This window comes from Boleophthalmus pectinirostris, unplaced genomic scaffold (assembly GCF_026225935.1).
Source record: "Boleophthalmus pectinirostris isolate CB_2022bp ecotype Guang Dong unplaced genomic scaffold, ASM2622593v1 HiC_scaffold_3, whole genome shotgun sequence".
Lineage (NCBI taxonomy): Eukaryota > Metazoa > Chordata > Actinopteri > Gobiiformes > Gobiidae > Boleophthalmus > Boleophthalmus pectinirostris.
Genome location: NW_026571299.1, coordinates 12,021,100 through 12,048,792, shown reverse-complemented (window position 1 = coordinate 12,048,792; position 27,693 = coordinate 12,021,100). Strand labels below are relative to the sequence as shown.

Here is a 27,693-nt window from a genome sequence, read left to right as displayed (position 1 = left end):
CATTCGTTCCATTGCTCTACCTCTTGAGCTCCTAATGGTGGATCAAAGTCTTAAAATGTTGTTATAAATCAGTATCACTTTATATTATAACTACACGTATTCATGTTTTACTGAGCTTAAAGGTAGCCAGGCTGGCACCACCTAGTGCCTCGGCTCAATTTAATTTCTTTCCAACGGCCAGGTCGGGAATTGGAATACACTAGATGGTTTGCAAGAAGCCCGAAAGTTGTAGCGAAGATCTGTGAAACCATGACGTCAAACTCAAGCGCCTGTCTGGGTCCCTTTTGTGGTACAGCACAACAGTAAACAAAGCGGTTGAGATGGATGTAGATGAAGACAGACATTCTGTGTTGGCAACGATTCCCGAGATCAAGGATTTAAAGCTGGAAAATAAAGAATGTTTGGTGAATTTTATCAAGGGGAAAGACGTTATTGTCCTTCCTACAGGATTGCGTATTACAAACGTCATAACCAAATAGCAGTGATCGGTTACATAAAAAAGTCCCCACCTACCATCGAGAGAACAAATCCTAATGCTACAAGGTCAGACGGTTTCCACGAAGTGAAACCGTCGGACAAAATTTTCAGTCCCGCTCCCGCCCGTGCCTGCAAAATTTGTAATTTTCATTCACGCTCCTCCCCGCATCTGTGATATTTTTATCTCGCTCCAGGCCGCAAATCTCACAAATGGAGACTCATTTCTTAAATGTGCACAAGATTAGACCAAGTCCGCAAGTTTAGAACTGTAGTTTATCATCCCACCTGCCCACTCCCGGACACAATCATCTTTCAAAATGTGTCCCCCGCTGCACTGTTTTGTGTCAGGTTCCTTGGGTGCAGGGCTTTACTTCAAGGCACTCAAAGCGTTTTACATGTAGGAACCACTCACTAGAGGTAAGATCTTAAGACCGAGCCCAAGCCCAAGCCCGAACCGACCCGAAATTCGGGTTGGGTCGGGCCTAAAATGTCAATCATTACTTCGGGTCGGGTCGGGCTCGGGCTTCACTCTCGCTGACTTTTTTTCAAATAAATATATGTTTATAAAATGTATGCTAAAACGATGTGTGGATACTAAACTAAGGAATACTTGTTATAAAATAAATAATATGGATAAAACAGAGAAGTAATGTAATGTAATTGCTATTTAACTACTAAACAGGATCCGCAGAGCCAGAGCTCTGCGCACGTGAACGCCCCCTCTTCATTTAATAATCTTCCCCTCCGCAAGTCTGCATCTATTTTGACCTGGTATCCCCAATATGGAGGAGCAAGAAGTTAAGGATAAACTAAAGGCAGAACTGAAAAGACAAACACGCACCGGTAAGAGTGAGGTGTGGAAAAGCTTCAAATTGATTGTTGAAAATGCTACAGAAACTTGCGTTGAATGTCGTCAATGTGGCACTTTGCTTTCATACGAGAGCAAAAAGACTGGCACCTCGACGCTGAGCAGGCATTTAAACAGCTGTACTGGCAAAAGTGATGATCGTCAAACATCTATATTATCATTTGTTTCAAAAAATAAAATATGACATTTCGGGTTTTCTTCGGGCTCGGGCCTGCAAATCAAGTTCATTGGTCGGGCTCGGGCCGGGTTTTAATACCCGCGGGCCGGGTCGGGTCGGGCTGGATTTTTTAGGCCCGATCTCACCTCTACCACTCACCCATTCACACACACACACTCATACACCAGTGTACGCACACACTAGAGGTGACGGGGTTAAGTGTATTGCCCCAGAACACAATGACAGTCCATCTGTGGGATCTGGAATTGCAATGCCAACCTGTGGGTCAGTGGATCTTACCACTCAACCAATGATGTTTATCTCGAGAGCGGGATTCGAACTGTCAGCCTTCGGGGTCAGTGGACAAACGCATTTCCTTCCTCTTTTTTTTACCTTTATAGCTTCATCAGTGCCCTTTTAGCATTGATTCCCATTAGCCACGGGACTCCTCTGCTCCTCTATTGTGTCGCAAAAGGTCAAGGTTTGGAGTGGTCACATCTCCACAGCTTCACACACACCAGGCCTCTGTCAGTTCAGCTCTGCACTGATCCATGCGAGAGCTCCAGGTCTGTGTCTCCCATGAGCTGAGGTTTGATACAGGAAACTGCAGATTGACCGGGGCGCTTCAATACCTGTTCAAATAGGACTGTAAATGTAACTGTGGTTTGAAAAGACGATCGACTGGTGCAGTGAGGAGCAGGGAAAAAGTACACTTCAGGAGCTGTGCGGTGAGGCAGCAGCTCAGGAGGCAGTCCAGGCTGTTTGCTGTTCCAAAGAGAGAAGAAAAATTCATAGAGTCAAATGGGACAATACCAGTGCACCACAATGAAACTATCTGTGGAACATATTGACCAACAGTGGCTTTGGTGTTCCCATGCACACCAAAACCTGATTATATTCTGATTTCTGGACATTTAAAGGGCCCATAAATCTGTGTTTCATCCGTTTTTCAAAATAAAACCAAAAATAAGAAAACAAAAAAACCCAAAGATGTTCTTGATAATTTGTCTCTAAAACCAAAATGAAAAAACAGATAATAACATATTGTTTTTTCAGTTTTCAATTTTGTGTTTAAATGAATAATGGAAAAAACAGATAATGGCCGTTTCCCATTTCCGTGACTTAAACTGTGATGCCGAACTTTTGCACTGCATATGGACTAAAACAGGACTAAAACAGGTCTAAACCAGGGGTGAACCAGTACTGAGTGTCGGGATGGGCCCGGGGGTGCGCCCGTGTAGACTGACTGTGGAACATTCCAGGCAGAGCAATGACATATCCATAAAAACAAACAGACAGCAGATGCCCAACCAAAAAGTTACTTTGCAGTAAACAGTAATTTAGGAAAATAACTGTATTCTAATACCAACTGAAAGAGTAAACGTACCGGTATACATACTCAAAATGTGTATTCTGAAAATGTATATATAACAGAAACATTTGAGTGAAGATGTTTTCCACATTTGAATCACATGATGCAGATAAGTGATAATGATTGGTGCTTACCTGTTTCCTGGGACCACCTGCTTCTTCATCCTCAAAGCCTCCACCAACAAAAGTTTCGGACCCCCAGTCACCTCCAGGATCACCACCAAGGTACCATTATATCTGATGGTTCGTATCTCTCACCACAGGCTGCATTTAAACACCAGACTGATTGTTTAGTTTGTTTGTCTGAAGTGACAATAAGAGCAGGGAGGGTCAGACCTGTCACTCACCTCCTTTCTCTCTCTGTCTCTTTGTCCACTGAACGTCCATTTTCACATCTCCAGAACTTTTCTGTTGGAAATGTCACTGCCGTCATAAACACAATCAGGCTTCCGGAGCAGAGATGTGATTGAGGCTCTTATGATAATGTGAATGTGTTTGCTGGTGATGGGGCACTATCTGCAATCTGTTTTTGTAAAGAGGCTTCAGAAAAAATGACATTTCATTCACTTTTTAGTGGATGTCAAACTCACTCCAAAATGTCACTTCCAGACAGTTTTCTTTTTACTTTTAGCACACACAAATTACTTAAAGCTCACCACATATTTATAAAAATGTGTTTTATTGAAAACATTTTATTAAACAAATTTCATCTATTATATTAACCCATATAATAATGTGGATATTTTCACAAATTCTGTGCTCAGTCCACTCCTGATAGAGACATTAAATTGAAAAGGTTCTCAATGTTTTCCGTAGCCCGACTTGTTGGGGGAAAGTCCAGGGCCCTTTTGGCCCTGGGCTTGTCCTTGGTCATGTTACTGCGCTGCCTAGAACGATCCATAGTATGGCATTTGTTTTATAATTTAAATATCTGTCACAAGACTTAAGACTTGATGGGTACATTTATAATGGAACATTCCATCTCATTAGACAAGATTACTTTTCATGGGTTAAAGAAACTAGCATCAATGAAGCAAAATACAACCCCAAATACATTTTAGGTGAAGGGACATGAATATAGCATGATTAAAACCTCAAAAAGTCAACTTTGCATAATATGTGTCCTTTAAAAGGCCCGTAGTGCACTATTCTGACCTATGTAAGTAAGTAAGTCTTTATTTATATAGCGCTTTTCACAGACATATGTCACAAAGACTTTTTACAGCATTTTATAGATTCATTATTCTTTTTCTCCATACCTGGTGGTGGTAAGCTACTATTGTAGCCACAGCTGCCCTGGGGCATACTGACGGAAGCACGGCTGCCATTCCAATAGGCGCCATCGGTCCTGCCGACCACCACCATCACTCCATTATGAGGACCCCCTTGAAAACGAGATGGTGACACATCTCAAGGGGCTTATCCTCCAAACAAATAAATTCAAATTCAAATACACACAAACCACTTTTCATACTAGGCAATGTGGGTGAAGTGTCTTGCTGGCGCCCGCCAGCTGATTTTCCCAGTGGTCTCCCATCCAATTCTTAACCAGGCCCGGCCTTGCTTAGCTTCAGAGATCTGACGGGATCAGGCTTTGACAAGCTGTTATAATATATTTCCTCAGAGGGTAGGACTGGGAAAAAAATTAGGCCCTGGCATTTTTTTTCTGGACCGACCCACCATTCAGTACTGTAGCTCCCAAAAGAAAACTGTAAACAGCACATCAGTCTTGAACCCAGAGCGCTCACAATAGACATGAACAACTTAACACAGTGAGCTAAACTACGTCACCTGCCTCTGCATGTACCAAATGCGATAGGCAAACACGCCTTGCGATCAGAGCGTCTAAAAGCCATGAGGGGCTCTTTGCAAACAGTTTATAATGTTTATCAGAAAATAACTGCTCAGTATTCTGTTTGAGTGTTTTTTCGGGACATTAGGGGCCGGATTCCCCCCTCCAGTTTTCCCATCGATTTCCACTGCCCGGGGAAGAGCACGATGATGAGGTACAGACATTATAACATGACTAAATTCTCACACGAGTCAATTTTGTGTAATATAGCACCTTTAAGTTGTCTACATATGGAAATAATAATCTTTCTTATGTCTCTTATGCCTCTCTCGTGTCTATGTTTCTTATGTTTTATTTCTTATGTACTCAGTTTTTTTGTTTTCAGACCTATCAGCGGCCATTTTAACACAACCTTTTCACTCTGCCACAATATCTCCGTCTTCTGTCTCATCGGAGCCACACGGCGTCATGAAACACGCAATCACATGACACCTCCACGTTTGACACTCTCTCCCAAATGTCACGTCTGTCCCAATCTTCATTTTTCTGATCTGAAGACCGTCAGATGAGCGGGAGTAAATGAACGATGCAGACATGAAGAAAGATAGAGGACAAGATATCTGTAAGCCTCCTAGGTCATAAACAGTGGTTATATTTGCATTCACGCTAGGGCTGGCTGATATATTGATATTTAAAGGAGCACTATTTAACTTTTCTTTTTGTCTGGACTGTAGGGAGCCCGCCTGATGATGTATGTGAAAAAAATATACTAAATCGTGGCCTCAAATTACAATTGAATTCCCGCAATATGTAATTAGTTCCCACGTTTTAGCTAAAACACATTTTGTCCTGTCCTTATCCTATTCATAACATAGAGCCTGGTTCCAGATTTGCTCTTGTAACCGTGAGCATCGTGAGCCTCATTTGAGTGACGCTGATTGCTATGGGTGACATCAAGCTCACTTAGTCCACTTCTTTTAAACAGCCTATGATCCAGACCGTGTCTGAGTGGGAGAAAATACATGATGGGTATCCAGGACGTCCGTTGCCCTGAAAAGTGCCATTTCCTGTTTTTTCCCAGACTGATAGAGTGACTTTAGCTTATTTATTTCAATAAACCATCAGCGGAGGCGATCGGCTCAGCGGCTGCACTCCTGGTTAGACCTGGTCCGGTCCTGGTCCAGTCCTGGTGTAGTCCTAGTGTTTGACTTGGCAGCTGTGGCGTGTATATATCTATAATCCGCTAATGACACGTGTAGATTTTCTTGTTCTGGTGTTTGTAGCTCTCCGCCCCGGTGTGGCTCTAAACAAACACTCCAAATTTACGAACAGTTTATCCTCAGCACGTTACAACACATCCAGCATCTCTACTGTGTGTGTGTGTACATGGTCAGACTAATGGGCTTTTGGAACAATGGGCTGATCCAATAGTGATGTGTACGTAAACGTGCAAACGAATTATCTAATACATGAGAACGAATTAGCTATGAAGGCTGTATCAAGTGGTGGTTACACATTGAGTTGAAGCTTAAACACTGATATCTTATCTGTTGAACAGTACCATTGTGTTTACTACATAATGGGTAACCGATGTGCTTCTAAGCAATTTCCTTTGCAGAAGTGGGACTGTGGAGACAACTGTTGGAGGGGGTTGTCACAAATTCTTTTACAGAACTAGGACTGTGGAGATAACCAGCTGGCTTATCTAAACAGACTTGGTGTGATTTACAATGGTTTGGAGGGGGTTGTCACTTCCCCCAAAGAAGAAATGCTGACACTTCAAGGTGGCGATTCAAGGCGGGAACCTGCTCAACATATTATATGCATATTCATATGGATGTTTATAAAAACTGTTTTGAAGTATTCAGAAGGGGTCAGATGCCTGATGTGAGCCCTATGTAACTTTGTAGGCAGTTAGGGACAACGATCTGACCCAGAGCTCTGTATTAGAATTGTATTGTCAGGAAAATACATTTTTGGAATTTAAATTGATTGACTCTAGTAATTTTTGATTGAACACGCCTAACAGTTAAAATGTGGGAATTAATTTACATATTGTAGGAACGAAAAAGTAATTTGAGACCACAATATTTTTTTTTTGTGGTGAACTCTCTAGGATTGTTTCACAGAATAGTATTAAACCTTTCTATTTTCATGGAGACCAAACCAGACCAAGTTACTGTAGCCTTGACCCGGGCCCTCAGAGAAGATCTACAGAAGAGCTCTGCACAGCCCACTGTTAGAGACTGGTCTTGCAGAAGATTAGCTCTGGATGAAATCAAACCTCCACATGTCCATATTTACAGATTACACCATTGTGTGTGTGCGCGTGCTTCTAGTGGTTAATTCAGCAACTGGGTGCTTTGCCAACAACAGCAACAGCCTTATTTTTTTTTTTTCCCCTTCTCATTTACCAGTTGTATATTGTTATATATGTTGATTATATAATTTGTCATGGTGCAAGTACAAGACATATGTTTAATTCGTTAGATGTTTTTAATTTTGAAGACGACAATGAAAAGGTCTACCCATCTGTTTACCATGGCAACAAAAGGTTTGGGGAAGAACCTTCAAATCCTGTGCAGTTTGTGTGTTAATACCATTATCGACCCATTTAGGAGGTAGCGTGGACGATTAGTTAAACCTCAAACCAGGAAAACATGCTTTGTTTCATGAATACTTGAATATTCCTTCAGTATGAACACATCCAGTGGGTTGGATACATATGAGAGGGCCCAAGGGCAAAGGGTGACAGAGCTGAGACAGAAGCAAAGCAAGAGATGTCCCAACTTCAGAGATCTCAGATAAAATCAGCACAGGCAAATACTCTACAGAGCAAAAGCAAAAACCTGAATAAAGATGACAGGATGCTTGGATAGTACAGGGAGCATGCAGATGACCAAGGGAAAACTTGGAGGGCTCGATTAGTCAACTGCAGACCCAGCGGTGGAACGAGCGCCATGGGACCAGGAGTGCCTGTGCTTTAGCCTCACCTCTTCACACCAGTGACCTTGTTCTCTACTCTGAATCAGATAGTTGATATTTTCACCCGACTTCTTGAAAGACAACAGGAGTTCTCCAGAAAGAAGAAGGAGGTCCCACTCAAGTGTTTGCTTCAAGGATGCTCGGCTGACAGGAGAAGAGATTCAAACTTTACACCAGTCTCTGAGGGATCTTTGTAGTGACCAGCAGAGACTAACAGATGACCAGGGAAGGGAAACTCTCAGGAGAAATAGGGTTAGTATTAACATGCGGTGAGCAATGGGGAACCTATCAGAGCATATGACAGCTTCACAAAGACAGGCTGCAGTGTCGTCTCTTGTGGAACGCCATCTGCACGAGCTGGAGCTGGAAAGGGAGATGACCTCAGAGAAGAGAGTCCCAGAGTGCAGTATTAGGAGGACAGAGCAGCGGCCATGTCTGAGGAGCTTCCAGAACACTACAAAATCCAACCCAAGGAAGGAAATGAGGGCATCTTGGAGAAGCTACTAGTAGAATGAGAAAGGACCAAGATGGAGGTGGAGCTGGATCAGGCCCATAGACTTCTGGAGCAGTTGGAGAACAGCAGAGAGTTGTCGGTTCAGGGGGGAGGAGCTGTGGCGCAAGGATGTGGAGCTGTCGCCAACAGCAACTGTCTCTGGAGCAGGAAGTCAGGGAGTTACAAGAGGCCTACACCTCTCTAGAGCAGGAGGCACATAATCAGGTGGCTAACCATAAGCAACGAAAAGAAGAAAACCAGAGAGTGGAGGAGGAACTGGAGTCACAGGCCCTAAGACAACAAAGGGACGAAGAGCAGCACACAGAGCTCCAAAACAGCTAAAAGGAAGAAGCACAATCCCACCTCCAAAGAAACCACCAGCCCCAAGAGAAGAACTGGACTACAAATCAGGTCAAATGAAAGCACATCAGAGTCAGAGCTGATGCTGCTGAAGGAGAAGGTGTCTAAGATGGCAGACGAACAAGAGATCGTACTCACAGCCCTTGGAGACAAACTGGATCTTGCCTGCCACCAGCTCCACAAGAACGGGGGGGATAAACTACAGGCGATCTGGCAGAAGCCTGGATAGGTACGCTGACTTTGTGAGGAGGTAGGCAGCATCAGCTCATCAAGGATCAGTTGAAGGCTCTGAGGCAAAGCCAAGGGCTTTCAGTCCAATTTCACACAGGAACTACTGCACTCACTCAGCACTGACAAGCATGAGTTGCTGGAGAGAAGTCGTTATAAGGAAGATGAAATGAGAAGTCTTAAAGACTGAGTCTTTGAGCTTGAAATGAGCACAAGAGCAGCCCTGGACTGCCTCAAGGCCATCCCAGAAAAAGATAGACAACTTTAAAGATTTGGAGGAGTCCCAGCAGCAGAGGGAACAGGTAGAGCAGAAATACTCCAAATACAAAGAAATCAGGTGAACCTTATCTTTTTATTACTCAAAGTACATAGCAAGTAGTTTTCATTTTAAGCGTTTAATGCTCATATGTAGGAGTTGGATTTTAACTTTTCTTGAATGCAAAGAAGAGTAGTTTGCCTTGGAGCTAGCTTGATAATGCCGATGGGGATTTTACCATTTTACCACTCTTTACGAGTGCATACCTCACTAAATGTGTAAATGTAACGTGATGCTATTGTTAGTATGTTTGGTAGGTGCTAGCAAGAATGGAAGAAGTCCTCAACCAACCCACATGCACAGTGGACCATCCAGGATTTGAGCCTGTGTGTCTCCATAATCTCTATGCCTTCAAAATGCCATCAACCTGTACAAAGCACTGGCCAATTAATTGTCAAACAAATGCTAAAAGTTATATTGAACGTACAATCAAATGAAAATGTGTAAAATGTGGGGATGTAAAACCAGAGATGAAGGTTGCCTGGAGCTGGATTTGGGAACACCTCTTTGAAGATTAGCTCCATCAGCATAATCTGCAATAATGGACAATCATCTGTTACGTTTGTCTGTTAAATATTCTATTTATAATGTGTTAGTATATCCATTTTCGTTATTCACTAAAGAGGATATTTTTGTTAAGAACCATCTATCTTCTATTTACAACTCCATCCTCAAACCTAAATCTTACTCTAGACTTTTCTCCAGTTGACAAATGAATCAATGAATCAATACAGAACCTTTGTACCCAGGAAACATTATCCAAGAGCTGAAAAAGTTGATTTAGCGCCTTTAAAAAAAAAAAAAAAAACATCATCGGCCATCTGAGTGTGCCATTGATTTTTTCACCTTTAAATTGCTGCTCCTTGAACTTTGGTGTGCATTTTCTGTTTCATCTGATACAAATAAATAAGCATGCATGTTTTATAAGGAGTCCTCTTCAAAACATTTCACATGAAAATGGACCGTGTGATTCAGACAGGTGTGTGGTCACTCATGTACAGCGCCTCCTCATCCATCATCCAGACATTTTGTGCTCAGACATTTTCTGCTCCTTTAACTTCACTCAGAGATGGCTCTGGTGCATGTCAGGGACAGTACACCCACTCACCGGACAAAGCTGGAGCATACAGCAAACACAGCCACGTAACACTTGTTATCTTGTTACAATCATGTCAACAAAACAGTCATTTTTGTTAAGACCCTGTTTACACATAATTGTGCTAATTATATAGAATATTCTAAATTTAAAGCTACCATCATATTCATAAATTACGTGATTTTTTTTTTCTCCAGTAGATGTGAACCCTCCTCCCCTTAGCCAGTCCTTTGTTCAGGCTCACCTGTGCACTCTGGTCTTCAGACAGCAGTAACGTCAGAAACATGGCTGGGTTGGGCCAATGAACTTTTAACCCTTAACCCCTGAGAGGGTTTATAGCTCAAAGGTGTAGTTTGGAAGGTGACAGAACTGCCAGGAGCAAACAGGAGTGATGTACAGATTCTCCTCCCAGAGCCCCTGAATATTGTGTGTCAATCTGATGTTATAAATCCCTGATGGTGTCTTTGTACTTGGAGCAGAGTTGCTCCAGCTCTGTTTTTTCCTCACTGAGTAAGTGCAGCAGTTTCTCCTGTTGATTTAAGCGCTGCAGGAGAACAGCCTATCAGAGTCGTGGGCGTACCTCAGGTCCTTCAGCTGATCCTTGGTCCACTGATGTTGTTGGTTGTGCTCACACACCTGAGATCAGCGTGTGCATTCATTGACACCTCGGAGCTGTGACAGCGGAGCAGACTCACGTCTCATACGTGCTGCTCTCTTGGCAGCAGCGATCAAAAGAGCTTTGTACAGTGGCTCAAGTGGCGAATAATGCACGTGAGCATGGCTCTATACAGACATGCTCTGTGCGCTCATGGTGCATCAGTCAGTTGTGCAGGGCAAATGCAGGTTGTGCTGTCACACTGCTGTGTGTTTAATGGTTTAATCCACATCTGTGCGCAAAGCAGTAACATCAGAAACATTTATATGACAATAAACGTATTCCATCATCCACGAGACTTCCACCTGTGGGGGACCAAATGCAGTGGACAGGAGAGTGAGTGAGACGAGAATGTGAGCAGTCAGCAGTAGCAGCAGTGGAAACTCGTACCTCAGGTGAGAGACACGGGAACAGACTGTAGGGACAGACGGGAGCAGGTACGACAGGGAGAGCAGCAGTCACTGTGTCTGCTGTGGGAAGGGGAACATATGAGATAGACACTGGTCTGCTGTTTAATCAGAGGCAAACAAAATGAAGAACACAGAGAAAAGTAAAAAAGGTTGAGTTGTGCACCTGCACGGGCTTACAGGGGTGCGAGTGTGTGAGACGGGCACACATCCACGTGGAGTGTTTGGCCAGTTCTGTCATGGCCCATCCAGTACAGCAGTACAGTTTTCTTGTCTTATTTTATGTCTAAATGAACATTGATCAGATAAAATGGAGATAGATTCATTAAAAAAAAACAAAAAAAAAACATTGATATATATGTTCCAAAATAACTGCAAAATACAAATAAATGTAGAAAGTCTATATTACCAATTACCAATATTACCTATTGGTCTTTGGTCTCGTCTCTGACTCGGGACCGTGTGGTCTCGAACAAGATTTTGTCTCGATTAGTGCGGTCTTGACTACAGCACTAGTGCATTTACTGGTGAATCGCTATTCACTTATTAACCCAAAACAGCTGTCCCAGTTTGCTAAAAAAAAAAAAAAAAAGCATGGTGTTGTGTTTTGTTTCATTTGCACATATTTAACACACAAACCCTGCATATTTAGGCTGAGTTCTTCTCTCAAACAGACAACACACTGTTCCACCTTGTGATGTCATGTGGTAATACAGGAAGTGCTTGACTGTGTTTTTTTAAACTCCATCCATCTTCACTAAAATCATTTGGATGATTTCAGTTCTGGAATAGCCAACTTCTACTAAACTGAAGGTAAAATGTAGCTGTTAACGTGAAAACTGCAGCTTCATATGATGAGGAAACACCATATAACATAGATTTAAAAACACAGCGTAAAATAGGCCCTTTAAAGTCCTTGCACAAGCCTCTAGGCATGAGTCTGATGAGGATACAGCATGTTAAAAATAAGTTTAGCATTTAATCGCCCATTTAAGCAATAAATTCCTCCATGCACTTTCTGTTTTTGAGCTAATGAACCATCCAGGTGCTCATGACACTTAATACATGAAATAAGGACCAATTACGTCTCCTCCATCCGGCCCAGGAGCTCACCCAGGCACCTCTCCTCTCCACAGTTGGTTACACTTATACTTCCCAAAGCTAATAAATGGCACAGTACTATATCACTCTGCTAATTATCACTTGTCAAATGTCCTGCCGTTAGTCGAGTCAGTGCGGAGGAGTCCATGATTCTCACAGCAGTTGCCATGGGAACGACCTTAGAGTTTAATGAACTGCGTCCATCACATTCATTAAAGGTCCTACATTACGCGAAATTGACTCTCGTGAGCTTTAAGTCATGTTTTAATGTTGTTGCGTCATCGAAAACATACCTGGAGTTGCATCACAAGGTGGAACAGTGTCTTCTATTTACAGGGTTCCTACAGTTATGGAAAACCTGGAAAAGTAATGGAATTTTGTAAATTCAATGAAAGTTTTGTTTTAAAAGAGACGACAATAAATGCACTGACAGTATTTTAAATGTTAAAAACTATAATACCAAACCATAAGGTGAGCGGAAAGGGTTATAACATTTCATATTTAGCCTGAAAAGTATGATCAATTCCACAGATGTAGGTGCTGTAAAGTCATGGAAAATTCATTTTAGGTCATGGAAAAGTTTAGAAATTTTGTCAGTGAAAAAGAGTGCAAAAACTCAGATTAAATATGCAGAAAACACAAGTCTAGGTATGTTTTTTAATTAAGCCCTGATGAAGACCAGTTAAGGTCGAAACATGTTGGCTTTGGCCATTCAAATAAAGGCCTTTTAACTATATTTTTCCTAGTGTGATTTTTTTACTTTTTCTACTTGTTTGGAGTGCCTGGAATCTGTTGTGTTAGAGTTTTGATCCTTTTTCCAAGAGCACCCTCTACCTGCTCCTACTGATTGGAACACCTGCAGCAAACAGCCACATTGTTGTTCTTTCTGCTAGGTATGTTTTTGATGAGACAATATTATAAAATAAACAAGCATAATCAGAGATGGCAACCTGGTCCCCCACGAGGCATCGGTGAGGGCAGTTTATCACCATGGAAGCAGTTTATGAGGAGCCCAGCCCATATTACATGATGGTTATATCCACGGTGCAATGTGTCAAGCTGTACAGTGCCCATGAACATTTGCGTGATATTCGTCAATAAATTGGTAGAATTTATATTGTTGCTCTTCGTTATTATATTCATTGCGATGTGTGAGCTACTGTGTGCAAATAATTTTCCTTGTGGATCGATAAAGTTTGTCTAAGTCTAAATCCAAGTCTGTAACTAAAAAGCCCTCTAGCCTGGTCTTATCCACAGAGTTTCGATGGATTGACCAGCAGACAAGTCATCATGGTTAATTTCCGAGTCCAAGGTAGGCATCATGATGGTAAAATATAAACCCAAAACAAATCCAAAGCTAAAAATCTGCTGTGAAGTTGCAGTTGGACCTGGAAGTTACCTCATATAATCACTTAACGTCTCCATTAGTCGTAACGGTAATTGGTAGTGATGGGCAGATGAGACGGAGCTCCGGAGCACGTCTCGTTCTTTCTGAAACAAATTGCTCTGAAGCACTGCCTCGGAGCTCGTCTCGCAGCAGCCGCTCACGTGACCAAAGCATCGAAGTGTCGGTCCCTCCCCCTGCTGCTTCGCTCTGCGTGTCAATCGCTTCAGTGTATCGAAGCGTTTCATTGGCTCAGTGAATGTTCCGCTCTGTGATTGGTTCAGAGAGCTTCAGAGTGTTCAGCGCAGTTCTGTGGTTTGACAAGCGCTAAACTGCTACAGTATAAAAGATGCACCAATATTTCTTAAAAATGTTGGGTAGTGAGGAGTATTGTGTGACGTTAGTGGTGATTTTGGCGACTTTTGGCATTTGTTTCATTTTCGATGGCATCTACAAGTGGAAAAAAGCGATCCATGATTTGGGATCACTTTGATCTAATTCCACCCAACAAGGAAACCTATTCCCTTATTTACAGCATGTTATTTATGTTGCTCTTTACATATTATTTTAAATAATCATTATTGTTGTTGTTAGATACGGTGTTTGCTCTACACACAAATATTGTCTTACACTAACAATACTTCATCGATGCTGAGACACCTGCATGCCAATGGTTAAATTTGTCCACTAGAGGTCAGTGTTTCTCCGAGGCCTCAGACACATCGAACCATTTGAGACAATATTGCGACTGAGGTGTCAATGCTTCACGAGGCTCCATTTGCCCATCACTAGTAATTGGTATTCATTATAAGCGCAAGTCGTCGCTGTGTCAGACCAGGTTTGTGCCCCCACTACAGACAGTTCACAGTAGCAAGCAGTGGATTTTTTTGTGAGAAATGACGATGTCAGGCTATTAAATCCTGCGTGTATTGCTGTTTAAGAAAAAAAAAAAGTGGCAAAATGGTGTAAATGATTTGTCAACCCTACAACTTTGTCTTTCAGTTTTCTTTCCTACTCGCCTCAGTGATGTATTAATATTGTCTATGCCAGCATTCCTAAGCCATTGCCATCCCGCTCTTAAAAGCCGGTAAATGTCAAAATTGAGCTGAGCCAGTGCAAAGTGAGTGACGAGTGTTTGCTGAGAGTTTTAGTGCAGGACACAGAGCGGCGTGTCCGGAGCAGAGCACAGGGCTCCTCAGTCCCCCTGGAGCAGCCCTGGCTCTCAGCGGCCAAGCTCCCAAAAGGGCAGGCTGACATTTTCAAGAGGTGAATGCCCTTCTGAGAGACCTGTCTAATTACCTCAGACACACCGAGGGAGGACGCACCAACGCAGCACGAAGAGACTTGTCTGACCAGCGATTCTGTTCAAATCTAGAAGGGACCTGGGCCGGACACTAGAACTTGAGATTGTCCAACCACAGCCGCAAATTTGTAGCACGGGTCTCTCAAATGCGGAAGACATCGCGGAAATGAATAGTTATTGTAACATTCAGAACAATATATATAACTTCTTTTACATGAAATAAGTAATAGTTTGGTGATTTGATTGTTGATTCTGTAAAAATCTCCACTGTTTCTCATTCCATGTTTGTTTTTGACATGAACGGCGTATGTGTCTCTCTGATTGGTTAATCCACCTGTCAATCAAATCAGTAAGACAGGAAACAGCTCCTGATCCAGTCGTCTTTGTAAAGTTTTGTCAAAGCGCGTGGTTCTGGCTGGTCAGGTAAGAAAAAGACGACTTTCACAGAGTACAGGTGAACTTCACTGTACTATAGATACTTGGCTGAGTTCATCTAGAGCAGACATGTCAAATTCAGGTCCAGGGGCCAAATTTGTCCCGCGATATAATTGTATTTGGCCCACGAGATGGCCCTTTCATTACAAATAGGCTGTAGAGACAAACAGGCTATAAAGACATTATTTATAGAGACATTATTTATTTACAATTTTGTTTTTTTTATATATTATGCTTGTTCTGGATTCAATGTTTAAGCAAAACTATTATTAAACATGTATTGTAGTAAGAAAAGGTTTAACATTACATATCTCAAAAGAAGAGAAAACATGCAGATGTTGTTGAAAGTTTTCAATAAATATTTAGTTTGGCCCACGACTTAGTTCCAGTTTTTAATTTTGGCCTCTGTGTATTTGAGTTTGACGCCCCTGATCTAGAGATTAATTCGATCTTCTGTTATTTTATTCTAAGATAATTTTTTCAGACCCAAATTTGCTTTAATTTCTGATAGTTTTGTCTGGTTGTGTGATGTTATTGACATAATAGTCCACAGTGGCTGACTGGAAAAGTTACACAGTGCACCTTTAAGTAAGTAAGTAGTGTGGTGGTGTTATGTATTTTTGTGTGGTTGTTGCTGTACTTTTCCTCGTCCTTTAGATGATTTCACATTAACCTGCTGAGGGACTGAAGATGGAAATTTGTCACACTGGCTATAATCTTTACATATTTACATTTTAAATGTTCATTAATATGCTCTGTACCTTTACAAATAAATAAATAAGGATGAGGAGTCCACAAGTCAGATCTGTGGAGAGGCGACCATGCTCACAGTAAGAATGTTTTTACAGGTATTTGTCTTAAAAATAAAATAATAATAAAATAAAATAAATGTTGTTACCAGGAGTTGTGCTTTTGTTTCATACACACATGTTTAACACAAACCCTGCATATTTAGGCTTCTACATACAGGAAGTGCTCCACTGTGTTTTTAAACTCCATAGAGCTTCACAAGAGTCATTTGGATCATTTCAGCCCTGGAACGAACCGATCTCTGCTAAACAAAAGATAAAACGTAGTTGTTAACTTGAAAGCTACTGCTTCATGACATCACAAGGTGGAACAGAGCATTTTGAGATTCGGAGATGTGGACAGACTAATAATCAAGTAATAAAGAGTTACTCAAACATGTGTGAATAAACCAAAAGACAACTCCGGGTATGTTTTTGATGAGGTAACAACATTCTAACATGTCTAAGAGCTCATAAAAGTCATTCTTGTGTAATATGGACCCTTTAATTTTGTAATGTGGAGCAATCCAGGCAAAGAAATAACACGAGACAAGAAGAGAACAGTTACATAGTGCACTTTTAATGGAAAACTGTGCAAAAAGCATGTTGGATAAGTCAATTTTCTGTGTGTAGCCTCATAGTGTTGTTTGTTCCACTACACGCTACACTGTGCCTGAATACCACAGTGATTTTTCATCTCAAGTGAAAAGAAGACAGGGAGAAGCTCAACTCGACCTTGTGCTACAACACTCCCATTTATTTTACATCTAAATGAAGTCTGCATCAGCGACTTTAACCTTTAAGCCGTGCATTCTGTTTACAGTGCTGTTTGGGTCCGTGCTCGGTAATGTCTTCAAATAAATGGTGTGAAACCTTTTTACATACTCTATAAAGCCTACTGCAGTTATGAAGACAACTTGTAACAGCAGCATCATGGCTCGCTGTAGATTGTAAAGATCCTGTATTAACCAAAATTGACTCTTTTAAGCTTTAAGCCATGTTCTAATGCTGTTACCTCATCAAAAACATACCTGGAGTTGTGTTTTGTTTTTTTCAGACTATAAATTGCACTTTTTTTCATGGTTTGGGTGGTCCTGCGACTTATACTCTTGTGTGACTTATATATTAAAATTTTCACACTCTCACTGCGCATGTCTCCTGCAGAAAGAGCTGCTGTCCTGTCTGTAACATGTCAGTCGATCGCACCATTACTTCTGTACCAATTTAAACAAACTTATTAAGGCGACTGAGAAGACTGAACACCAATGCCCCCAAAAAGAAAATCAGATTGTGCAGATTACAAGCTGCAAGTAGCGAACTATGCAGCCAAAAACAGTAATTAAGCAGCAGAAAGAAAGTTTGGAGTGAGCGAGAAACTTGTGACAACCGAAAGGGTGCGTCATGAAACTTCCCTGGACGTCTCTGGACAGATCGACAAAGCCTGGACTTGTATGACAACCAAAACCATCCTGTCAGAATTCCAAAGGGCGAGAATAATTCTAACTGGAACTGATGCTGAGTCTACACAGAACTACACAGTAGAGGAAGTGGCGCTCTGTTTACCTCCGAAGGTTGTGGAGTTGCTCAGAAGTGACAATGAGGATGAAGAATTCAGTGGATTTAGTGATTTGGAGTGAGAAAAAGAGTTTGGTAAAATTGTTATGCTACAGTTTGACTGTCTTTAATCGACCTCCATTAGCTATCAGCTATTCTTTCTGGAGAGGCATGTTTTGGGTTGATAGGGGAAACCGGAGTGCCCAGAGGAAACCCATGCAAACTCGACACAGAAAAGCCTTGGAAACCCAGGAATCGAACCCAGAACCTTCTTGCTCTTTGGCATGAGCGCTAGCCACTCAGACACAGTGCCTATGGTTATCTGAAGAACTGTTCATATTTGACGTTAACAGTCTGTTGTTCTCTGTTCTATTGTTATTACTGTAACTTGCCTTTCAAGATGAAATGTGGGTCCCTGGTCACTGATTTTATAAAAGAAATTTCCCACAAAAAGTGCGACTTAAAAATGTTTTCATCTTCTTCATTATGCATTTTTTGGCTGGTGTGACTTATACTCCGGAGCGACTTAGGCTGCGTTCAGACTGCAGCCTGAAGTGACACAAATCCGATTTTTTGGCCCCTATGTGACGTGTACCTGATCTTTTAATGACGACACAGATCCGATTATTTCAAACCCGGGCCACTTGGATATGTGGTCCTGAAACCGATACATATCTGATCTTTTGACATGCGACTTCAGTCTGAACGGCCAAAGCGCATTCATCCGACCTACACGTTATCAACAAGCCACAAATGTCACTATTCTTCGCTGAAGTAGGCGAAAATTGTTAGTGAACTCCGTGTCACTGAAGCGAAGCACATCGCCACTCACCACTCTTGGCTACATCTCCACATCCACACGTTCCTTTCAATGGACTGTCCCACAAAACACCACAGCCAAAAACCTCGTCCTTCTCCTTCTCAATCTCCTCTTTAAAACAAATAATTTGTACATGTTCTGACTCCGGAACAAGAGAAACTTTAAAATCTCCAGGTGCTCAGTGCTCGCGTTCATGTTTGGACAACTTCCGTAAACACAGAGACGCTCGCTGCGGTTGACGTCATCGTGTCTCCAGTGCTCATGTGGGACACTTTTGGGCCGTTTAATGTTCACACTGGAGTCACATACAAGTCGCATTGAATTGGAAATGTGAACGACCTCACAAAAACAACGGATTTCACAAAAAAATCGGAATTGCGCGTTAAGCCCTGCAGTCTGAACGTAGCCTTATAGTCTGAAAAATACAGTAGTTTATCTACAGCTCCAAATCTCAAAACACTCTGGTCCATCTTATGATGATCATGAAGCGGTAGTTTTCGAGTTAACAGCTACTTTTGACTTTTACTTCAATAGAGATTGGCAATTCCAGGGTTGAAATTATCCAACTGATCTTAGTGAAAAATTTGATGGACACAGTGGGGTATTTCCTGTATGACCACATGACATCAGTGTTTTCTGTTTGAGAGAAGAACATTATAACATAGATCAGATATATGTGATAATCACTCTTCTGACTGATCCATCTGTGCCACTAATGGAACACATCAATCTGCCCCATCAAACTGTCAGCTGCTGATTGGTGGAGAAATGTCCCTATTAATTACCTCAATATGGCACCGACCAATCAGAGCGCAGTTACCGTCTGTCCTTGATTAGAATACCGAGCGTCATCTCCTCACAGATCTCCTACTGACATTTGTGGGCTGAGGTAGGTTATAATATTTGCATTACTATATTTCTGTATTTCATTTTTACTTGTACATATGCATTTATATGATTATGCCTTATTTGACACCAGTTTCTTGCTATTTTTGCTACTTATTTTTTTATGTATTATTACCATTTACAATATATTATAATAACAAAGAACAAAAATCTAAAGTGTGAGCTTCTGTGCCCTAATCATTTCCCTTGTGGATCAATAAAGTGTGTTTAAGTCTAATACAGTCTACTATTACTGCAATTTCTATTTTCCATCCCATTTTACTAATTATTGTTGCTATAATTTGATTTGAACTCTACTTACATGTTTGGTCACATTGACAGTCTAAACTAGAATCAGATTAGAACCAGCAACTATTTGGTTTTAGGATGATTGTTTTACCAACTGAGCAACAGCTAAACGATTTCGTGTAGCTGTTGCAAAATAGATTTAAGAATAGACAATAGAGAAATGGTCCAAGCATGACTTAATGACTTAGAGGAAACATATGAAAGATTTTGATTTAGATTTTAACTTCCATAAACTCATAACTCCATCCCCAGATATGACGTAAACATGTTTTAAATCAAATTCGGCTTTTACAGATAACAATTCTAATGTAGATTTATTCTTAATTACAAAAACGTTGGACGTGGTGTCACATTTATTTGGTGTTCTGGTTCTCAAGTTGATTACCCAAGCCAAAAGTAGCGACTGATGGAGGCAAGCACACAGAACGCACTCAGACTCTCCAAACTCCAAATCAAAATTAGACTTTAGTAGAAGTAGTCTGTTATTTGGGTTGCCAGTTTCAACGCTGAAATCCAGTTTGTTTAAACCTAAAAAGGCTCTTTCTGATCTGAATGGTCACTACTTAAACCCCAGCACCTGCCAAACATGAACCATTTTCACCTGAGGCCTGTCCATAATGTGGCAATATCTGGGGCCACAGTGAGGCACAAGGGGCAAAACTGTTTTTGTGTCTTTTGGCAACAACCTTCACCCATATATACACACCACAGTGATATTTCTTGAGTGTTGGTAGTGGTCAATAGCCTGATTCATCAGCCGCTTTCACTTCGTGGAAACCGTCTGACCTCGCAGCATCAGGGTTCGTTCGCTTGGTGGGAGGCGGGTCGTTTTTTTTATTTAATCAATCGCTGCTATTTGGTCGTGACGTATGTAATGCGGCAGATCCTGTAGGAAGAAGGGCAATAACGTTTTTCCCCTTGATAAAATTCACCAAACATTCTCTTTGTTCCAGCTTTAAATCCTCAATTTCGGGAATTGTCGCCAACACAGAATGTATGTCTTCATCTACATCCATCTCGACCGCTTTATTTACTGTTGTGTTGTACCACAAAAGGGACCCAGACAGGAGCTTGAGTTTGACGTCATGGCTTCACAGCTCTTCACTGACTGACCAGTGCGCAGTCTACAACTTCCAGGGTTTTTTGCGAACCGTCTAGTGTATTCCAATTCCTGACCTAGTCGCTGGAGAGAAATGAAATTGAGCGGAGGCACTAGGTGGTCAGAGATTGGCAGCCTCACTTCCGTTAGTCCCAGGGCAGCTGTGGCTACAATAGTGTGGAGTGAATGAAACATGCATAAAATTGTAAAGTGATTTTGAGTGTCTGGAAAAGACTACGACACTAATGCAATATTATCATTATTATTCTTGAAAGAGAGCTGTGTGCAAATGAGTCCGGCAGCAGCAGAGTGGAGTCATACTGCTGTTATTGTTGCCTCACAGTCGGACGTACGAATGTAATCTAATACAAGTTTCACAAATCAGTTTCTCCAAGGTGATCCTGAAATTATCATTGAAACAAGATAACACCACGAGAATGTATTTCATATCAGCTACTGGTGTTTGTCCCTTTGGGTTTTAAAGAAGCTTTGTAACATCGATATGAAAGGAGCTGACCTTGGAGCTTGGATTTGAAGTCTGAGAAATGCCGTGGATTTCCAGTCAAATAAGAGTATGCATACATTAAAGTCCCCCATTTTACTTCAGTAACGACATTTATATTTTACTTAATGGTGCAACATTTGTAGTGGAGGGTTCGCCACCTGTTTGTCTCCATGGAAATGTTATTGCTTTGGCTAGAATGTTCCACAGTATTCGGCCCTACAAAGGCAAAAGACCTTAACACGCCAGAGTGTGAAACGGAGAAAAATGACGTCACAGTTTCTGTTTTGTCCAGACAAAAGTATAATAGGTAGGGCTCCCAAGATTTGACAACTAGTTGATATAATGTGAAAAATACTGAGCTTAAAGTTGTCCTTTGAGCCTTATTTGTCAGTTCCCGTGCTCTGTCTTTGTACCATGAGTCAAAAATAAGGAGTCGTGCAAAGGCAAAAGGCAGACGTACATCTATTATAAGAACACCTCACCAAGGCCTGGTCATCATGGTGCTTTTTTTAAAATGATATGGAATGATATGGCTTTGGATTTCCTACTTCATACTGATCAGGATTGTGCGGCTCTCGGTCAGAATCAGAATACACTTGACGGTTTGCAAGAATCCCGGAAGTGCGAGTTCGGGCACCAGCCAATCAGCAAAGAGTCATATGTTCAGTGTTGGCGACGATTCCCGAGATCGAGGATTTAAAGCCGGAACAAAGAGAATGTGAATTTCATCGAGGGCAAAGACCGTTATTGCCCTTCTTCCTATGGGATTTGGGAAAAGCTTAAAATACCAGTTAGCCCCGTTGCAGCACATTACATACGTCACGACCAAATAGCAGCGATTGATTAAATAAAAAAAGTACCGAACGAAATCTGGTCAGACGGTTTCCACGAAGTGCAAAAGGCAGAGTACAGGAACTGCCAAATAAGGGTCAATGGTCAATTTTTAGCTCAATATTTTTCACGTTATTCACTCACATGATAAAGGAGGTCTCAGATACCCCCAAAATGACATGAACTCATTTTTGACCAAACATGATGTTACGGCGTTGTGCCTTTGTTACAGTTCAGATCTGTGGATAGTCGAGCCTATTCAAAGAAGGAATTTCTGTATTCTTGAGAAATAGAAACACCCATAATGAACCGATGCTAGATGGATGTTTTTAATGTCATACCATGGAACATTTCAGGCAAAGCAATGACATCTCCTTGGAAACAAAAAAAACAAAACAAAAATGTCGCACGGTGCACCTTTAATCTGCGTTATTCCTGATATTGTTCATAAATAAAACAGGTTATAAGCTGAGGCCTCTCCAGGGAAGGCTAGAGTCCTCGTGTTTCATTCGTCTGAAAGAGGAAATTTAATTAGATTCCATTATTTCATTTAGATGTTTATTTGTGAATCGACCTTGGACTGAGCTGCAGGAAAAGTGGATTATAAAACAGTGGTGGGATTGACAATAAGACCGATCTGCTATTATAACTTTTTCTCTTTATCTTTAACAACATCTTTCCTGCACTCTTTGCACTTCAGCTGTAAAATTGTACTTCAATCACAACTGAAGCTGGGGCATCAATGCTTTAAACTGCAAATAGAGCACGTGTAAAGGTTTTTCTCATTCTCAGTGGCTTCATGTGAAAGCTCAGAACCTCCAGAATTCACTCACTGAGCTGCAGAGGCCGCACTAGCACTGATTCATGACTGTCTGCAGGAGCTGGAGTTTAGGCAGTGACCATTCAGATTTCAATTTCATTTTTGGCCCCATTTACCACAATGTTAACTAAAATTTCAAAGTGATCCAGAATCCAGGATTTCTTCCGGATCACCCCCAAAATGAAATCAGTTCTTCCTTTTCACATTTCCAACAAATCCTGAAAATTTCATCAAAATCTGTCCATAACTTTTTGAGTTATGTTGCTAACAGACAAACAAACAAACAAACAAACAGACAGACAAACGCCGGCAAAAACATGGAGGTAATAAGACTGATTTCAGCATAGAAACTGGCAACACAAATGAGAGACTTGAGAGGCTCATTCTGCTTTCTGATCGGATAATCATCTTGAGAACCAAAAAAAAAAACCCCAAATTATAATAGAAACAACTTGGTCATTATTAATGTGATGATACAGTATCGATATCCTGGACTGCTGTATCGATATATGTCCAAGAGTATGTTACAAACCAGTGCTAGGACAAAAGACAGTAACACAAACAAGATGTGATGTAAAGTAAGTGAAAGTAAGTAAGTACAATAACAAAAAAAAGGGGGTGTTTTACATTCGATAAATCAAAAATGCCCAATACAACTAAACAATAACTAATGGGATAAGATAAATCAAAGACCCGGCCTCGGATAAGCAGAAGAAAATGGATGGATGGATGGATAAGATAAATCAAAGAAAATACAAATGCCTAAGAGCCAAGCCAAACTGGTGATTCCAAAAATATAAAATAAAAAAAAAAAAGATAGGTCAATACCGACCCTCACTGTAGCAGTGGGTGGTAACAAAGACACGTCTATCAATGAGTGCGGTGAACTGAAACTGAAATCCAGCTGCGAGGAGGAACAAACGCATGGGACTTTTATTGGATGAGAGGTTGGCGGATCAGGAAGGGGATTGGAGGAGCAGGACGTCAGTCCTCCAAAATCAGTGTATCATTCGTTCATTCGTTTTTCAATATAAAACCAAAAATAAGAAAATGAAAAAACAACAGTTTTCTTTATTATTTGTCTCCAAAACCAAAATGAAAAAACGGATAACGATTCGTTTTTTCAGTTTTCGATTTTGTGTTAAAATGAAAAATGGAAAAAATGGATAACAGCCGTTTACGTGACTTCCGTGACTGCGATGCCGGAATTTTGCACCGCATACGGACTGAACCAGGACTGATCCAGGTCCGGGACCAGAGCGGGACCAGAGCGGGACCAGAGCGGGACCGACCGTTATCCGTTTTTTCCATTCTTCATTTAAACACAAAATCAAAAACTGAAAAAAACGAATCGTTATTCATTTTTTTTATTTTGGTTTTGGAGACAAATAATGAAGAAAACAGTTGTTTTTTCATTTTCTTATTTTTGGTTTTATATTGAAAAACGAATGAACGAATGATACACGGATTCTCCAAACACAGCACGACGAACACTGAGCGAGCCCAACAGTGACTGGACTGAACCCCACCAATCAGGCTCCAGGTACAACACAGCACATGCAAATACGGAAGGCACGAGTGGTAAAACAAACTGGGATTTCCGGGTGAAGCGGAGCCAAGCCGCAAGCCGTAACAAGTATTTCTTATTATTTTTTACTCAATTACTTTGTTACAGCGCTTCAGTTTTGTTGCTTGTTTAGTGGCACATTTGACATTTTCACTGTTTTAATGAGTAAAATGTTTGTGTTTCATATGAACTTTGCACATGAAGTGGTTTAACAAAGACTCATAGCTGTGATTTAGCCTTTTTTTTTTATTGAACTGTATCAAATTGATTTGAAATATATCGTATCAAACCGAAACTGCACTGTATCGAGACATGTATCGTATCGTGGCCTGTATATTGAGGTATGTATCATATCAGCAACTAGCCCCAGTCATTATGTCCAAGCTTTTGTAATTAAGAATAAATCAGCATTCCCGTTGTTAGAACATGTTTACCTGTTTGTATCTGGGGACACAGTTATGTTATGTTTATGGTATTTATATGTAAGTCATATGGTCCCTTTAACCTGTTTCATGTACCTTTTATATAAACAACATTTATAAGAGCTCCTATAAATTTATTTATGAAGACACCTTTACTGAGGGACATGAGCTAATGTTAAACCCCAGCAGAGGTTTATGGAGCAGTGAAGTCATAAAATCAGAGTATCTAGTGGTGTAGAAGAAGGTCATGTGACCCGAGGGGACCAATGATGTCACATGTTTTATGTGTGCTTTTGTGTGTGTCACAGAGGTACCATAGACCCAGACATTACATCGTCTCACAAGGTAATTAAGAACACAGCAAGAGTCTATGGAGGCTCTGTTTGGACACATTTCACTGTAGAACGTCCATCTGGAGCAGACAGTCTCCTCGGTCTGTGAGTGGAGGTGGGGGTATAAAGATATATCACGGTTGTTGTTTTGGAGATATGCAAAATTAGAAATCTTGGTATATTTTATTGACACTATGACCTTAAAAAGAGATAAAGACCTCCCAGTTATATGCTCCATTCACATGTGTGTGACTTGAACCTCACTTATGACACTCACAGGCTAATGATGACCCACAATGATCCAGATAATTCTACTGAAGGTGTGTGGAGTTTAAAAACACGGTGGAGTCCTTCCTGTATTGTACCATATGACATCACAAGGTGGAATGTTTTTATCACTTTTATATCCTCCTTCCATTTAGTAAATACATTTATCTTCAGACGCTTGCAACTACATCTATACTGAATACACGTACAAAAATAAAAAATATATATAAAATAATAAAAAATAATAAATATATAAATAGACAGAAAGAAAGAGAAGCACAAAACATTATGTTCTTTATCCAGAAATTCAAGAAAAACAGCTCAGAATGTCAATGTGATCTCCAGGACGTGTCACTCTGACCGCTATAAGAAACAAGTTGTTTTTACTTCATTTTTAAAAATTATTTTACTTAAAAGTCTTGTTTTTCTGGAATGAAGTACACATTTAAATCTTAAATATTCATTATAAAACAATATTTATTTAAAGTTACTTACTTAAAACAGATCTCCAACAGGCTCCTACAGCTCAGCTCAAAGAGTGAAAGATACAGGATTAAACTCCAATAAAACTCCACAGATAATACTCCCTACAACTGTACAACAACTCAGCCTTATGTAACAAATAATACTCCCTACAACTCTACAACAACTCAGCCTTATGTAACAAATAATACTCCCTACAACGTACAAATACTCCCTACAACTCTACAACAACTCAACTCAGCCTTATGTAACAAATAATACTCCCTACAACTCTACAACAACTCAGCCTTATGTAACAAATAATACTCCCTACAACTGTACTACAAATGACACTTATGTAACAGATAATACTCCATTTCCGTGGAGACAAGCAGGTGGTGGACCCTCCATTAGAAATGTTACAGAGTGCTCCTTTAACAACGATCTAAACAGGTAAGGATACAGTTTAACTACAGAAATATTGGCTCAAACTATTACTAATTATAGTTTGCGTAGTACCTGGTTCCACAAGGCGCTGTGTTGAAGTTTAGATTAGAAGTTGGCGGTGCGACTCCAGCTCCTACTGATGAATGCTGTCGTTGTTTCGTTGGGCAAGACACTTATCCCACCTCGCCCCCAGTGTCTGCGTACACTGGCGTATGAAAATGTGTGTGAATGAGTGAGTGATTCCTTAATGTAAAGCGATTTAAAGGTGTAAAAGAGCGATATAAAAATGTGTACGTGTCTGTGTAAGACATTTTATTTCCCATGACCCGCGTCTATATCGAAGTCACAGCTGAACCTCACCAGCTATTGATCCAGAGACGCCGTTTTAACATCAGAAAGCCGTTCAATAAGCCCTGGTCTCAAACGGCCTTGTAGTTTTCCATTCTGTATTCCCTTTGCTTTTGTGTCCAGCGCCACGTTATCACCTGTTTTCCCACCACATCTCCTTTTTTTCCTCCTCCTCCTCTTTCTCTCTCCATCTCCTGACCCTGTTTTGGAGGCTAAAGCAACAATTGAATCCAGCCTCAGTCTTGAATTACATTTGTGAGGAACGGCAGTGTCTCTGAGGTCTATTCCTGGAGCAAAGTGAGCAGAGAAGGACGCGCACTCTTCCACCGAAGCTCTGTTTAGCTGCTACAGAATCGCGCGATTAATAAGTGTGAATTATTCAATGTATCGCTACGGAGACCTCAGAAAGATGGTAAAAGAAAGGGTCACTCAGAGCGTATGGTGCGTTCAAGGCTGGTGAAAAGTTTGAGGAACTTTAAAGGTGCGCCTAACGTTTCACACGTTTCTCATTTTAGATATGACGTGTTTTATTCTCTAAAGTCTCTAAATAATACACATTTTTCAGCAAAAGTTGTATATTTAATTGCTTTTACTTCACACAACTGCTGGAACCTGACCTCTAATTTAGTATTCATTAGTACTTTATAACTGTGACCTCCATACAAACCTGTGTGAAGAGAAAATGTATTTTAATCTCTCACTTATTTTCCACTATTTATCCTTTTAAAATGACCAACCGTACAAATGTACTTCATAACAAGCTCCCATCTTTACATATTTTAGTTAAAGAGATGGTTTTATGGAAATGC

The 27,693-nt window shown here is 40.9% G+C and overlaps 1 pseudogene; it reads left to right on the top strand.

The window, feature by feature from the left end:
- Positions 1-2,993: 2,993 nt before the first annotated feature.
- On the top strand, positions 2,994-9,072 carry LOC110170497 (centrosomal protein of 128 kDa-like; annotated as a pseudogene).
- The last annotated feature ends 18,621 nt before the right edge of the window (positions 9,073-27,693 follow it).